We start from the raw sequence: 17205 nt of genomic DNA on the forward strand, positions 1-17205 counted from the left end.
TTTCTTTTTTTGTAGTATCTTTGTCTGGTTTTGGTATCAGGGTGATGGTGGCCTCATAGAATGAGTTTGGGAGTGTTCCTTCCTCTGCAATTTTTTGGAAGAGTTTGAGAAGGATGGGTGTTAGCTCTTCTCTAAATGTTTGATAGAATTCACCTGTGAAGCCATCTGGTCCTGGACTTTTGTTTGTTGGAAGATTTTTAATCACAGTTTCAATTTCATTCCTTGTGATTGGTCTGTTCATATTTTCTGTTTCTTCCTGGTTCAGTCTTGGAAGGTTATACCTTTCTAAGAATTTGTCCATTTCTTCCAGGTTGTCCACTTTATTGGCGTAGAGTTGCTTGTAGTAGTCTCTTAGGATGCTTTGTATTTCTGTGGTGTCTGTTGTAACTTCTCCTTTTTCATTTCTAATTTTATTGATTTGAGTCCTCTCCCTCTTTTTCTTGATGAGTCTGGCTAATGGCTTATCAATTTTGTTTATCTTCTCAAAGAACCAGCTTTTAGTTTTGTTGATCTTTGCTATTGTTTTCTTTGTTTCTATTTCATTTATTTCTGCTCTGATCTTTATGATTTCTTTCCTTCTGCTAACTTTGGGTTTTGTTTGTTCTTCTTTCTCTACTTCCTTTAGGTGTAAGCTTAGAATGTTTACTTGAGATTTTTCTTGTTTCTTTAGGTAGGCTTGTATGGCTATAAACTTCCCTCTTAGAACTGCTTTTGCTGCATCCCATAGGTTTTGGATCGTCGTGTTTTCATTGTCATTTGTCTCTAGGTAGTTTTTGATTTCCTCTTTGATTTCTTCAGTGATCTCTTGGTTATTTAGTAACGTATTGTTTAGCCTCCATGTGGTTGTGCTTTTTAAGTTTTTTTCCCTGTAATTCATTTCTAATCTCATAGCATTGTGGTCAGAAAAGATGCTTGATATGATTTCAATTTTCTTAAATTTACTGAGGCTTGATTTGTGACCCAAGATGTGCTCTATCCTGGAGAGTGTTCCATACGCACTTGAGAAGAAAGTGTAATCTGCTGTTTTTGGTTGGAATGTCCTATAAATATCAATTAAATCTATCTGGTCTATTGTTTCATTTAAAGCTTCTGTTTCCTTATTTATTTTCATTTTGGATGATCTGTCCATTGGTGTAAGTGAGGTGTTAAAGTCCCCCACTATTATTGTATTACTGTCGATTTCCTCTTTTATAGCTGTTAGCAGTTGCCTTATGTATTGAGGTGCTCCTATGTTGGGTGCATATATATTTATAATTGTTATATCTTCTTCTTGGATTGATCCCTTGATCATTATGTAGTGTCCTTCCTTGTCTCTTGTAACATTCTTTATTTTAAAGTCTATTTTATCTGATATGAGTATAGCTACTCCTGCTTTCTTTTGATTTCCATTTGCATGGAATATCTTTTTCCATCCCCTCACTTTCAGTCTGTATGTGTCCCTAGGTCTGAAGTGGGTCTCTTGTAGACAGCATATATATGGGTCTTGTTTTTGTATCCATTCAGCAAGCCTGTGTCTTTTGGTTGGAGCATTTAATCCATTCACGTTTAAGGTAATTATAGATATGTATGTTCCTATGACCATTTTCTTAATTGTTTTGGGTTTGTTTTTGTAGGTCCTTTTCTTCTCTTGTGTTTCCCACTTAGAGAAGTTCCTTTAGCATTTGTTGTAGAGTTGGTTTGGTGGTGCTGAATTCTCTTAGTTTTTGCTTGTCTGTAAAGCTTTTGATTTCTCCATCGAATCTGAATGAGATCCTTGCTGGGTAGAGTAATCTTGGTTGTAGGTTCTTCCCTTTCATCGCTTTAAGTATATCATGCCACTCCCTTATGGCTTGTAGAGTTTCTGCTGAGAAATCAGCTGTTAACCTTATGGGAGTTCCTTTGTATGTTATTTGTCGTTTTTCCCTTGCTGCTTTCAATAATTTTTCTTTGTCTTTAATTTTTGCCAATTTGATTACTATGTGTCTCGGTGTGTTTCTCCTTGGGTTTATCCTGTATGGGACTCACTGCGCTTCCTGGACTTGGGTGGCTATTTCCTTTCCCATGTTAGGGAAGTTTTTGACTATAATCTCTTCAAATACTTTCTCGGGTCCTTTCTCTCTCTCTTCTCCTTCTGGGACCCCTATAATGTGAATGTTGTTGCGTTTAATGTTGTCCCAGAGGTCTCTTAGGCTGTCTTCATTTCTTTTCATTCTTTTTTCTTTAGTCTGTTCCGCAACAGTGAATTCCACCATTCTGTCTTCCAGATCACTTATCCATTCTTCTGCCTCAGTTATTCTGCTATTGATTCCTTCTAGTGTAGTTTTCATTTCAGTTATTGTATTGTTCATCTCTGTTTGTTTGTTCTTTAATTCTTCTGGGTCTTTGTTAAACATTTCTTGCATCTTCTCGATCTTTGCCTCCATTCTTATTCCGAGGTCCTGGATCATCTTCACTATCATTATTCTGAAATCTTTTTCTGGAAGGTTGCCTATCTCCACTTCATTTAGTTGTTTTTCTGGGGTTTTATCTTGTTCCTTCATCTGGCATATAGCCCTCTGCCTTTTCATCTTGTCTATCTTTCTGTTAATGTGGTTTTTGTTCCACAGGCTGCAGGATTGTAGTTTTTCTTGCTTCTGCTGTCTGCCCTCTGGTGGTTGAGGCTATCTAAGAGGCTTGATGGGAGGCTCTGGTGGTGGATAGAGCTGACTGTTGCTGTGGTGGTTGGAGCTCAGTTGGCAGGCGGATTCTTAACCACTGTTCCACCAGGGAAGTCCCTTATCTGTTTCTTGAATGTTTGGGAGCAGTTCCTAGGAATGCTGCCTTGGTCCCATGCTTTTGTTGAGGATGATTTATAACTGCTGATTCAATGTCTCTTTGTGGATACAGGACCATTGCATTTTCTAATTTTCCTTGAGTAGATTGAGGGCTGAAACTCCCTGGGCCAAAGATTCTCCCTTTCCTCCCCAATGGATATAAGGGTTATAGCTGGTGGCACTAGAGCTTGCTTTTGTTTTACTCAGAACTCAGTATCCTTGTGCTCCTGGGTAGAGCCCTTATTTGAGATAAAGTCAGGGAGGTTGGTGGTTCTCTCTTCTTCCCATATGTCCCTCCCAAGTGGCCCTGGAGAGGGTTGGGTCAGGCTGTAAACCCACAATTTTCTCAGAGGTCACTGGAGTGGACTCAGATTTTTGAAGGTCTCACGGACAGTTATGAACCTCCTGAAAATGTTGTTCATCTAGAGGCGCCATTCTTATATCCTCCCACTAAGGGAGTTCTCAGATACCCCCAAGGATGTCCAGGGAGTTCAGGCTCAACGAACCAGCCTCCTCCATGCCTCTCTGCCTCCTTCCTCTGCCCTGATCCCCACCCCCATCCCACAAGGCAAAAGCCTCAGAATGCCACTCTCCCTGCATTGTAAGGCTCTCATCTGGGAGATACATGCATTTCCCTTGACTCTAGGTCCTGCTATCATTGAGTTTGGGGGAAACTGGAAGGGATCATGGCTGAGGGGGCAGTGCCAAAATGGAGAAGGATGGCAAAGCATTTTAGATGGATCTGCCTCTGAGAGGTTGGTGGAGGGTATATCAGGAGTGGGGAGCTGCTAAAGGATCCCTGGGCACCACCTGCCATGTCATGCTGTCCGGGCAGCTACTTTTTCTAAGCATCTTCACTGGATGCCACCACCCAGTTCAGTGTGGAATCACTGCTAACAAGTACTCCTGGAGCTCATTCCACCGTCCTCTGCTGTAAGTAAAACCCATTTCCTCGTGTTCAGAGCATGGTGCCAAGAGAAAATAGCCAGTCATATATTAATTAATTAATCCAATAATTAATTCTGTCATTCAGCAAAAAATGTTTTTTAAATACATCTCAAGTAGAAAAGCATAGCTTCCGAAAGCTCACTGTTCAATTTCTCTTGGGCCTTGCCTCATTTTGTTCAGCATAGGAGTGGGGACAAGAGAACATACAGACATTCCTGGCATTCCCCCTCTCCTCGTTGGCCTCCACCATATGGCATGTGAGATCTTGGGAGTTTAGGATGGCACCAGCATTACACGGTCCCTCCTTCAGAGTGTCCTTGCTATTCCCAGCTGTCGCCCAGGCCAATAGGAAACTGACAATGCCAGGCAGCCAGGACCCCAGGCTTAGCTGAGGATACCCTCTTAGTCCTCCCACCCCCTCAGCCCCTTCATTTCTTGGAGACCACACTCCAAGAAAGGACACTGAAAGGGCAACCTGAGAAGGGGAGGCATCTGGAGGAAAAGGGCAGAAGGACTCAGTGCCCATAACTTCCATCATCACTACAGCTTGCCCTTGGCCTTCCTCTGAAGCAGAACAGCTGGGGTACTGAGGAGCCAGACCAGTCTAAACCAGCCCAGAGCACAGGCCCTTGGTCTTGTTTTTCCTAAGCTCCTTCCTAGCATTAAATTTAAGAGTGTTGTGCTGTAGCAATAGATCACATGACCTTATTTGGACCCCTGTAAGGATGGAAACCTCCACCCTATTCATTTTTTTTTTTTTAAAGATATTCGCCATGTATTTCTTCTTTAGGTCTTTTTATTTTATTTTATTTTTTTTATATTTATTTTTGGCTGTGTTGGGTCTTTGTTTCTGTGCGAGGGCTTTCTCTAGTTGCGGCAAGCGGGGGCCACTCTTCATCGTGGTGTGCAGGCCTCTCACTATTGCAGCCTCTCGTTGCGGAGCACAGGCTCCAGACGTGCAGGCTCAGTAGTTGTGGCTCACGGGCCCAGTTGCTCCGTGGCATGTGGGATCTTCCCAGACCAGGGCTCGAACCCGTGTCCCCTGCATTGGCAGGCAGATTCTCAACCACTGCGCCACCAGGGAAGCCCTACCCTATTCATTTTTAAAGTTAGCTCTCAATTTGCCAGATATGACTTTTCTGTGTCCATGGTTAAGTCTTGGGCTGCCTTCCAGTGTACAACCCAATGCTCCTTCACTCAGCCCTGCCCCACAGAAAGACAGACTTCGAATATGAGGGGCTCAGACCCTGTAACATGAGCCAGGGCAGGACTTGAAGTTAGACATCTGGGACCCATAAAGTCAAAGTACAGAGAGGTTGTCACCCTATCCTATTCCTACCACCATCACCCAGACTCAAAAGTGACTTGATAAGGAAGAAAGTATACTAGGCTTTTATCTCTGCCTCCCTGTGTGGCCTTGGGCAAGTTGCTTCTTATCCTGAGTCCTCAGCTTCCTGCCGTACAGTGGGTGGGTTGGATTTACTGGCCACAGCCAGCCACAACCAACCACTGAACACCTCTTCCCAGGAAACAGGAAAGCAAGGGAGGGCCTGAGCCTCCCTTTGGCTTAAGTATTGCCCCTTTACCCTGCTCTCCCAACTGAAAGGCCCCTTTTAGTATAAATCTTGAGCTGAATGTTGGGGGCTTGCTCTGCGGCTCTCTCCTCCACACACACACACACACACACACACACACACACACACACACACAGGAAACTTGTGCTTTCTTAGCTAAGCAAAGGGAGTTGCAACACTGGGATGGAGAATCTTATATTACCCTTCATGCCAGAGTGTGTCTTTACACATTTCTCAGGGCCTCCATCTCCACTAGCAGACCTCAGCCGGGCCTTCCTTGCCCTCTCATCTGCCCACATCTGCAGGAGCAGCCACAGAGCGAAAGCCAGCTGGCAGCTAAGCATGATGTTCTGGCTGTGTTCCAGAGCATCCTTGGAGTGATTCAGAGGTCACTGGCCTTTGGAGGGCATCAAGACCTCCACTCCCCAGGGGTGGAGAGATTTCTTAGCACACCAGTCCTCAAATGCCTTGAAACAATCTCCTTCCAATCCTTTAATCCAGTAGGTTGGAGCCATTTTCTATTAAGAGACAGTGACCTCAGTGGAAAAAAACAACAACCAAGGGTCATATAATCATATAAAATTACTTAATTTAGGTGTGGATGCTGCTGCTGAGTTTTAACTTAGAGGAGGTGTATGAGCATTAAACACACCTGATTGTAAAAGGAAGACAAAACTATACAGAATAAGCAAATTTTAAAATATGTCTTTAATCCAAATTTTGGGCAGTTGCAATATGACTTGAAATAATGTGAAGGAGAGCAAAAGTAAGAAATTTATGCTGGGAGAAAAGAAAGAAAGATAAAAAGATAAGAAAAAAGGTGAAGGAGAGAGAAAAGTCAGGGAGAAAGAAAGAGATGAAATTAGGAGAGAGCGAGGAAGGCTTATTAGGACAACTGCTAACTTGTCATCCTCTGGACTTCATGCTCCTGGTCATCCCTAACCTTGTAATGCTTGTTTTTAAGTTATTATGTGGATTATAGGTTACCACTTATACGGAGTCAACATGATAGGTGCTTATTTCTATTATATCATTTAATCTTCACAAGAGCTCTAAAAATGAGATATTTTACAAATGAAGAAACTAAGACCCAGAAAAGATGCCCAAGTTCACACACCACTAATAATTAGAATCAGAACTCAAATTCGTACCTTGTTCCAAACCTCTACATGCCATGCCATCTCTTATTGGCTATCTCACCATTGCCTCCCTACTGAACACTTGTTCCCCATGACCCAGTCACTCTTTCCTTCCTTCCATTCCTTGCACCCATTAAACTCATTCCATCTCTCTCCCCACCTTCCCCAACCTCAAAGCTTTGTGTTTCCCCCTTCACAGACTGCTCATACACAGACCTTTCCATGGTCACCTGTGCTCATCCTTCAGGTCTTTCCTTAAGTGTCACTTCTTCAGAGAGCCCTTTCAATCACTTCCCAGTCACACTATCACATCACTCTGACTTATTTTTTTTTTATCATGGCACTTACCACTACTTGATGTTTTCCTTGCTTATCATCTGTCTTTCTGGGCTAGAACAGAATCTCCACATGAGCAAGAACTTATCAGTCTTCTTACTATATCTCCAGCATCTAACGCTATTTCTGGCACATAGTAGATGCTTAATAACTGTTTGTTGAATGAATGTATGGGTGAATGAATGGATGGATGGATGAACAAACTGCTCTCTATCCCTTTATGGACTCTGTTCTTAGCATAGAGGTGCATTTTTCCCAGAGAACCAATAAAATCAAGTCCTAGGTTGCATTTTCCACATCAGTTTAGGTTCCCCCCTACAACTTTAATCAAAACTCATCCATTCCACAAGCCTGTCCAAGCTCTTTGCTGAGACTGTGGATGGAGATAAATGATATTTGGACCCCAGACTCAAAGCTTGATCTCCTGGAGTTTATAGGGTCTAGAAGGGGCAATAAGCATGCCCATGAAGCATTATAGTTCAAGATTAAATGAGCCATAAGCAGTGAAAAAAGAACAAACTAAACATGTTCAAAGGAAGAAGAAATCTTTGGTTGGGTGATTTTGGTGAGGGCTTTAACAGATAGAGGTGCCAGCACTGAGACTGAGACTTGAATGTGGGTTCAGACCTTCCTCAATCTCAGAGGCAGAGCATTACCCAGGCAAGGACTGAGTGCCAGGATCCCCAGGGCACGTCTAGACTGACTGATCATGGCACACAGGAAGGAGGCAGCATGAGACAAGGACGGAAGGAGAGGTTGGGGCCAGATTGTGCAGGTTCATGGACTGAACATAGCCATGGGAGAATTAGCCATGGGGGCACCTTGACCCAGGCAGCAAAGTGAACAAGTGCAGCCCAGCCCCCTGCACTCAGCAGCAGATGGGAGGAGGGAGGGTGGTCAGTGGAGGGTCCTCACCTGCAGTCATGAGGGGGCTGACCTGGCTTCTCTCTGAGAAGCTCAGTGAGACAGGTTTCTCTCTTTTCTTCAAACAGTATGAAAAACAAGTTGGTCAACACACATGATTTCTCAACAGCAGGAAATTAAGCAACAGTTTTTGAGACAACATCCTGCCTTGATAGAGGGCAAGCCTCCAGGCTGTGGTCATTTTGCTCTGAAGTTAATCCTGTTTTTGAAAACTGTTCTCCTCCTAAGGGTGCTAGCCTGTCTGGGAAGGGGTGGAGACCTGGGGGACTGGAGACGGGGATGGAAACGAAGAACGAGCAGGGCTCTGTGGTGTTGGCATGGACAGTGGGCATTCTGGTGGAGGAAGACCAGGGCGTGGAGGGTGGAAGAGAGGTGAAGCTGGGTTCAAGGAGACTCAAGGAGTCTCAAGGGAGATCTACCAGATCTGGAATAATTCCAAGCCTCTGCATCCTTTGTCTTCATCTTCTGGGGGCCCATGGCCCCTCCCATAGACTCGGCCATACCCCCAGTTTCAGAGACCTGAGACCAACAGCCCCTTCTCCTGGGTTCATCTCTAAACTACGTTACCACATTGTACTGGAGTTACCAGCTCATACACTTGCTCCTACACACTGTGAGCTCCTTGAGGACAAGGGCCTTGTCCTACTCCCCTGGTGTCCCCAGCATCTGTGGCATATGCAGCCAAGCCTGTAGGCTTGATAAATGTTTGGTTGAATGAAATAGTTGCAGCTGCACCTTCTTGGTCTCCTCCACCTCCACCTGATCTCTAAATGTCAGTATCCCTCAGGGTTTGAACAGGGGCCTTCTGCCCTTCTATCCCTAGATGATCTCATCCATTCCCATGGCTTTAAATAGCGACTTTATGCTAATGACTCCCATACTTATACTGGGGAGCTCCAGTCCCAGGCTCCCCTCTGAGCTCCAGACACATATATCCACAAGTCTTCTTGCTATCTCCACTCAGATGAAGTGTAAACAGTTCATCTTTACTATGCCTGAAATAGAACCCCTTACTCTAGAGCCTATCCTTACCCCAAGTGTTCCTCTCTTTAAAAAATTACCACAATCCTCTCTAAGTTGCTAAAAGTAGAAGCCCAGTGTGGTTCCTGATTCTTCCTTTTCCCTCATCCCTTTACATCAGTAAGTTTGTTACTTTTCCTCCAATAAATGTCTAGAATCTGCCCACTTATCTCCATCTCCATCCTCACCACTATATCTCTTGCATGGACCTCTTTAATAACTATTTATATTCTCACCTCTTCCCGCTCAATATCTATTCTCTACAGAGCAGCAAGAGTGACTTTTTAAAACAAAAATCCTATCATGTACCTCCTTCCTTAAACATTCAGTGGCATCTGATAGCACATAGAGCAAAACCCCTCCATGGTTTACAAGGGCCCCCTGACCCAGACCTTCTTCTCTCTCCACTGGGCCCCCTGCCTCTCTCCCCCTTGGTTCAGTCTACTCTAGCCACACTGGCCTTCTCTTGCATTTTTTTTTAAATGCCCAAAGCTGTTTCTCACCTCTGGGACTTTGCATATGGTGTTCTCTACCTAGATCACTTTCCCACCTCTTGGCATGTCTAACTTCCTATCCCTCAGATTTCAGCTTAAGCTCACCTCCCCAGAGAGGTTTCCCTGGCCATCCAAACTAAAGTAAGTCCCTCCACCTGCTCATCACCGCCCCCACCCCCAGCTTAGCCCAGGATTTGGTCCCTAACAGGGACTCAGCAGATACTTCCTGAAAGGATGGATAGCTGCAGCCCTGGGTCCCAGCTCCTGTGAGTTCTTTTCTTCCTCCTTCCACACCACCAGGGATTCAGCACCCTCCCCTCATTTTTACACTTTCTCAAAACTGCCCACACAAGCACCGTACTGTGGGGTTTCTTTCTTCTCCAAATTTAGCTGCACAATTGGACAAAGACTCCTTTGCTACCTGCTTCTTTGCTGTCACCTTCAGTTTCAGGTTTAAAAGCTAGTCACGGCAGGGGAAGAGTGGAGAGAATGGAAAATCACCAACAGGGGGAAGTGGCAGAGTCCAGGGCCTGACGCAGCTCCTGTGGACATGGTGATGCTCTATAGTTAGCTCCTGACTGCCCTTCTTGGCAAGATCTTTCCAGTTTCTAGGACAGTCCCGACTCCCACCATTCTGTTCTAGTGTCTGACTACGTACCATGAGTTTTCTTACCATATGGTTGCTCTACCCTTCTCTTCCTGCTCTTCTCCCATGACAACAACCTTTCTTAAATCACCCCCACACTCAATAGTTCAAAGGTCATGGTCTGGTTCAGCCACATGGTCTGGTTCAGCCTTGAGCTCTGCCACATAAAATCTGTGTGACTTTGGGCAAATTACTTATCCTCTTCAAGCCTCAGTTTGCTCATCTGTAAAATAGGATAAGAACAATACCTCCATTCCAGGAACTGCCAAAGCGGTGACTGGCATAATACACGTCAAGCATTTGGAACCCATAAAAAGTGCCCTCTTCCCCCTCAGGATGGATAAATGGTGTAACAGACTCTTAGGCTCTAGTAAACAATTTAGTGTTTTAACCAAATAGTGTACACATGAAACTGATATGGTATTGGATGACTGGTACATTGGATGGTACATTGGATGACTGGTACATTCTTGTGGCCTGAATGGTGAGCCAGGTCACGTCTGTAGGGCAGGAGCTCGGTCTCTGTGAGGAGGGAAGGGAAGAGGAGTTGGCTTGGGAATAAGGGCTGCACTTAAGTGGGGAAAGGGCAAATCTTTATTGGAAATCAGAGCTCATAAGACTGGTCTTAGGCAGACAGGAGAGGGTCACCCATCTCTTGGGCCTGGTTCTCTTGGTCCCAGCTTGGAAGCAGGGGTGCATCCCTGAAAATGGGTTGTGAGATGGCCCCCTTCCTGTGGGATCAAGGCGAAAGCATAGCTGGGAGGTCTCCTCCTCTGGTATCCATCTCTCAGTGTGCACTTCCCTTTGATACCCTGGAACCTTCCCTAAAGTCTTATTTGAATGCCGTGGCTCAGAGTCAGCTCTGCAGAGGGAAGGTGTGCCACCTCCTGGGCTAGAGTATTTATTAAGGGACAACCAGCGTCCCCAAGGCCACATTGGCGATAGCCTCTCAAGGGGAAGGTGCATCTTGGTGAATCCTGGGGACGGAGTAGGGATCACGTGGTCCAGTTGCCCCTCCCATGTAGGAATTCTTCTTCCAGTGCCAACTCGGGCAGTCCTGCCTGAAGTTTTTTTTTATTAAGGGAGCTGAAATGTCCCTTTCAACACCTCCGGAGGTATTCATTTCATATCGTGAAGGTTTCACCTCCCCAAGGCCACCACTTTGAAGGAGAACTTTCACTTTCAGGAATGGCCTCACAGTCCCTGAGCTCAGGTCTGCTTTAAGCTGTGCCTGGTGAAACAAAACTGAAGTCTGGGCTCTAGGGCAGGCTCTGCCACAGCAGCTGAATGAGCTGGAAATGTCACGTACTCTCAGCTTCCTTGTTGCCAGATGGAGAAAACAACCTCTGTGTTAGTTTCCTACTGCTTCTGTAACAAATTACCACGAACTTTAGTGGTTTAAGACAACACATATTTATTCTCTTACAGTTCTGGAGGTACGAAATCCAAAATAAGTTTTATGGGGCTAAAATCAAGGTGTCAGCAGGGTTGCATTCCAGGGTGGAATTCATTTTCTTTCCTTTTTCTCCTTCAAGAAGCCACCTGCATTCCTTGGCCTGTGGCCCCTTCCTCCATCTTCAAAGCCGATCACTCCAACCTCTGCTTCCGTCATCACATCCCCCTTTGCTGTGTCTGAAGGACTCTTGTGATTATATCAGACCCACCCAGATAATCCACAGTAATCTCCCCATCTCAAGATTCTTGACTTAGACACATCTTCAAAGCCATTTTTTTCATGTAAGGTACTGTATTCTCAGGTTTAAGAATCAGGATGTGGGTAACTTTGGGAAACCAGTATTCTGTCTACCGTAATCTTCTTACTATATAAGCTGTTCTTTTCAAACCTCATCCATTTCCCAGGCTCCAGAAGCTTCTTATCTCATCTCAGTTCAAAAGGCCTGGCTTAAGATTCCCTAAGAATGGAGGATCTGTAGATTCTTCTAGTTGCCTGTTTTAGTGTTGAAAGCCCTTAAAGGAATCATCTCTGGCTATGGTATAAGAGATCCATGTAGCTCTGACCAAGTGCTCCACAAATTCAGTACTTAGTGGCAGAGCCACAGAAACATTTCAACTGCAGAAGATGGAAATTCTATGGAAGAGCCAGAAATTAAGGTGGGGAGTGGAGAAGGAAGGTAACTAGCATCTGCTGAGCATCTGCTATGCACCCAGCCCTTACATACAAATCTCTCATTTAATCCTGGGGAGAAACTGAGCCTCAAATGTAAGGAGGTGGCAGAGCTGAATGAGAGTGAAAGGGTTCTTTCTGAGTCGTCCTCAGAGCAATGTGGGGTTAGGGGGTCACTAGAGCCCTGGTTTTATATTTTACCGGCATTTCTTTTCTCTTGGCATTATAAGCAATCCCAATGAGAAGACCATTGGTTATGGTGAAAATGCCTATATTTAGACAGGTTAGAGCTACACATTTGTAGATGAGAATTAGAGCTTACAGAGGAGCGAGAGGAACATTAACTCCTACTTACCTCTGGATATTCAAATGGAGAGGAAATGGGGGAGAATGCCCTACTGAATGGGAGATTAAGATTGTCATCTGGACAGGAAGGGAGGCCCAGCGAAGAATCACTGAAACCACCTCTGTATTCACTTTGTAGATGAGTGCAAAATATCCCTCAAAGAAGTGGCTTGAAATCACCACCATTATCATCCAAAGACATTTGTCAGAGACTTTGGTCCTCGAGCTAAAGACATCTGTTGAGAGTCATAACCCTGCACAGATACGGCGGTGAAGTCCGGCAGATGTTGACACAATCCCTGCCCTCAGATCTGAGATGGAAAGGAGGAGAGAGCCCCTTCCTTCAGGGAGAGCCATCTGTGGCATTTGGGAAAGAGACAGCCTCTTCCCTCAGAGAGTTCCCAGTCTGAGAGGAAAGCTATAACCCACAGGCACTAAACACACCACTACAGAGACAAGTGTTCCCAAACCCACATGGTTCAATGGCTGTAAAGCCAGAGACAGAGGAAAGATCCATTAGATGTTAGCTTGGTTAAAGAGGGAAGGTTCTAGGAGGATCATGAGTTTGGAAGCAGGGAGAGGAAAACTGAAATAGGGAGTTGGCACCAGAGTGCTGAAGTTGGGAGAGGAGCTTACCATCTGAGAGGCCTGTAAAGGCAAGAGAGGCGAGAGCTAGCCAGCTGAGGCCTTGGATGGGGAATCACCTGGATCAACTGGAGTCATCATCACTTCTTTAACAAGATGGATCCTATAGAAGAAGAAACACGCACTTGGATGAGTGAAGACTGCTGGCCCCATGTTCTCGAGTGGTTTCTCACCTGGATTTCTCTTCCCAGGCCACTTCTCAGAGAACACAGGCCCACAGGGAGCCACTGCTCCCTTACAGAGGACCCCCTCACACCCCCAGCATGGCCATCCCATCTGTCCGGGGAGAAATGGTGCCTGGGTCACTTCCCATCCAGTCTACTTACCCAGAAACTGATTTCAGGTCAGCCAAGGAGACCTAGTACAACCACCTGTCCATTATCTTCATGTGGCTTCTCCAGAGAGACCATGGTTTTCATGATCCTGTGAGGGACCATCAACAGCCAACAAATGTGTTGAGCACTGAAGAAACAAAAGTTGACACTTCCCTGTTTCCAAAATGACTAAACACTCACATGCCAGGAAAAGCGGAAAAACAAACCAACAGCATTGGCCTAACAGGTTCAGGTTCCCCAAATAATAAGCCTTGAATATTCCTCAGAAACTTGGACTCCCTAACAAAAACAATTTGATCTCTGAGTTTTGCTATGCTGAAATGTGAGGATATGATGTGAACATGATGATTATGTAAGAAAGTTGCTGTTTTCCACCATGAATAGACTAATATAAACATGGTCATCCTGGCCATTAAAAATGATTTCCTTTTAATACTTGTGCTTCGTATTTGGCCAGCCAGTTGTCTGAAGGCCAATTCATTCACAGACTTCACAAGTGAGTGTTTTCTTCCCTTTTCTAAATGCTTTGGTCTCTGGTCCTCCTTTGACAACTTATTCCTAGAGGTTCCACCAATGATGTCAACAGACACATGGAACCTACAGAGTCCCTCTGAGGGGACTCTGTAGTCACCCTCCCCTGACACCTCTGGGGACTCTCATTTGAGATGATGGAGCTAAATCTGATTCTTAGTCAATTTTGCTTCTGGCTCTGATGGAGCACAGCAAGTTGTGCCCACACTAGTGGCAGCAGGAATGGTACATGATCTGGCCATTAAGTGATTTCTGTCAGGAGGCAATAGATGGTGTTTCTGGAATCTGATTCCCTGGTAGTCTTTTGGGGGAAAATATGTTTTTCTGAGGATTCTAATATTTCCTGGCATTTGAGAATACAGAATTGAAAAAGGGTTTTTGTTTTTTGGTTTTTTTTGGTTTTGGTGGTTCTATGACTATTGATAGAATTGTCTGTGTTGATGTGTTTCATGTTGGTGCCAATGTGGATTCTGTTAACTCAGAGCCTCCTTCCTCATCCCAAAGTTCTGGCTTTTAAAGTGTATAACCCATTATGGTCCCAATAGCTACTAATAGCTACAAAGGTGAAATTCCTATACCTAAGATGAAAGGAAACAAATCAGCTTTCTTTAATTTCTCTAAAAAATTAAATGATTCAAAAATTGTCTCTTCAGAAACTTGTATACAAGGTTAAAAAAAGGATGTGGACATTAGAAGAGAGAGAGCTTAGCCGCTGAATTCAGAAGGAAATCCCCCAATTACTCAGATTTTCAACAGTGATACTTCCCCCCCAAAAAGAACTAATGGTGCTTAATTATATGTTTTAATGGATCACCTTTTAGGTTTTTCTTAGGTGATCCTTTTAGTTCTTCCAACTTGTACAAGAGTTGATAAAATTATCTACTTTATAAATATGAAAAAATTTTGAGCAAATTGATATAGTTAAACTTCTGGAGGGAGTTAATAAATCAGATTATAAGGTTTTATTTATTTATTTTTAAGTTATTTATTTATTTATTGGTTGTGTTGTGTCTTCGTTGCTGCACGCAGGCTTTCTCTAGTTGTGGCGAGTGGGGGCTACTCTTCCTTGCGGTGTGTGGACTTCTCATTGCGGTGGCTTCTCTTGCTGTGGAGCACCAGCTCTAGGGGTGCAGGCTTCAGTAGTTGCAGCACACAGCCTCAGTAGTTGCGGCACACGGGCTCAGTAATTGTGGCGCACGGGCTTAGATGCTCCTCAGCATATGGAATCTTCCCGGACCAGGGATACAATCCATGTCCCCTGCATTGGCAGGCGGATTCCTAACTACTGCGCCACCAGGGAAGTCCCGATTATAAGGTTTTAAAATCTAGTGGAGCAAGCTCATGTTCCAAACGTCTTTTTTCTAAAAACAATACTATCATATCAAGCACTTACACAAATGTAAAGAATCCAAAGATTTCTAAAATATTTTCTACTTGCATGCTTTAAATCTGTTGACTCTTTCAGATATTTTTTCTCCCTAAAACTGTAATTCAGGGGGAAAAAGAAAAAAAAAGGGTTTTGACTCTGGGTTTAATTAATGACCTTTGTTTCTAGGTTACAAAATAAGAAGCAAAAGTATTACTGGTAAATAAGGTGAACGTTTTAACATCTAATATATAATTGTATAAGAAGAAAAATCTGTATAGTATTCTCATCAAGATGATTCTTTGGAAAAATTAAACTGGTTTAATAATTTTGGCTTAAAACACCTCTATGCCTTCTCCCTGATTTTACCACCATTTAAAAACAATGCAGACACAGTATTCTAGTTTGTAACTCTTGTGATTATTTTCTCTTGAAAAATCCAATTATTTTGGATGGCCTAAATTTCTTCTACTGTTTTTTCTGGTCATATAAACTAACATCAATTTATTTAAGATTATAAAATTGCAAAATAAAGAGTTCAGCTAAATAGATGATAATAAGTAATATCTTTGTAAAAGGAGATTATTTTATGTAATGCTAAAAGATCACATAGACTTGATGTGCCAACTTAAATTGTAATTTCTAGACCCTTAGTTAACTTTATGACCTTAAACTAATACTGTATTAATTTGAATTAGTAATAATCTCTGGATACTCAAACAACAAATTTAAAAATACTCCTACTGTTATTTAATGCATCCTAACATAGCCAACAGTAACAGGTTGGAAGCTTATGTAAATGCTTTTGGGTTATGTTAATGTACACATTGAGTTTTTAAGAAAAGTACAAAATGTCTGGGCCAGTAAGGAGATGTGTATGCGAGATAATGGATGTGTTTTTGTTTATCAAGGGAAAAAAAGGAATAACTTTATCTTAAACTGAAAATGTTCTTGCTGTGTCAAAACATAAAAGAAGATAAAAGAGACAAATCTGAGGTTGTTTCATAAGCTTAGATGGTCTGAGGGGAAGTAAACTTTATTTTCTTGTGTTTAAAATAGCTACAAATAATGAGTTTGAAAAGCATAATTATATATGTTAAATTTTTAAATGCAGTTAGACCAATGTTAATTAATTTACTCATTAGTATTGTGTTCTTTACTGAGATTTTTCTGCCCATTTATATAATCAATTTAACCTATACCAAAACAACAGAAGTCTCTTTTTATGATTAATATATTCTGTTAATATTAATTCTCTGTTCTTTTGGCATGTTTTTACATTTTAACAAAGATTCCTTCTTTTTGAAAAAGTTAATATTTCTAATAATTATTACTACCTATATCTGAGTGTTTTTTAAAAACATTGTTTATTTCTTGCCTTTAAATACTTCGATGTAAGTTCATATCTTGTATCCTCTGACAACTCTTTCGAATTTTATCTTGCTCAAATTCAGGCCCCTTATTCAGAATTGTAAAACTGTTAGGATGTCTTTTTTACCAGACTATTTATGGGTTTTTTAAGATGGCCATGGGTAACACATGAATTTATTTTTTACCTTATAAAAGGTGAGATATGAAAAATAGTTATATTTGACATTCTCCAGATGATTGATTAGCTCAACACAGTTGTTAGAGCCATCCTCTTCATTCCTGCTTATCAAAAAGAAACATTCAGCTTTTTAGGGTTAAGTATTTATAAGTAAAATGTATTAATTTAACCATTTCAGTGATTCCATTGAAAGCAATCATACTCACATTTCACTTTGAAAAGAAACATTCTGATGTTCATGTACAAAAACTAAAACACAATAATTGCCAACACATCTATTTATTTTAGGTTTTGTCCCTAGGTTTAAATATCCTTGTCAACCGGTGACATTCTTACTTTACGGCATAAAATAAAGGCCCTGGAGATTTGCTAGTATCCTCACTCTCTCACACAAATTGACTGCATATCATACTTGAATTAAAAAGGCTCTAAATTC

This window comes from Eubalaena glacialis, chromosome 3, assembly GCF_028564815.1.
Source record: "Eubalaena glacialis isolate mEubGla1 chromosome 3, mEubGla1.1.hap2.+ XY, whole genome shotgun sequence".
Lineage (NCBI taxonomy): Eukaryota > Metazoa > Chordata > Mammalia > Artiodactyla > Balaenidae > Eubalaena > Eubalaena glacialis.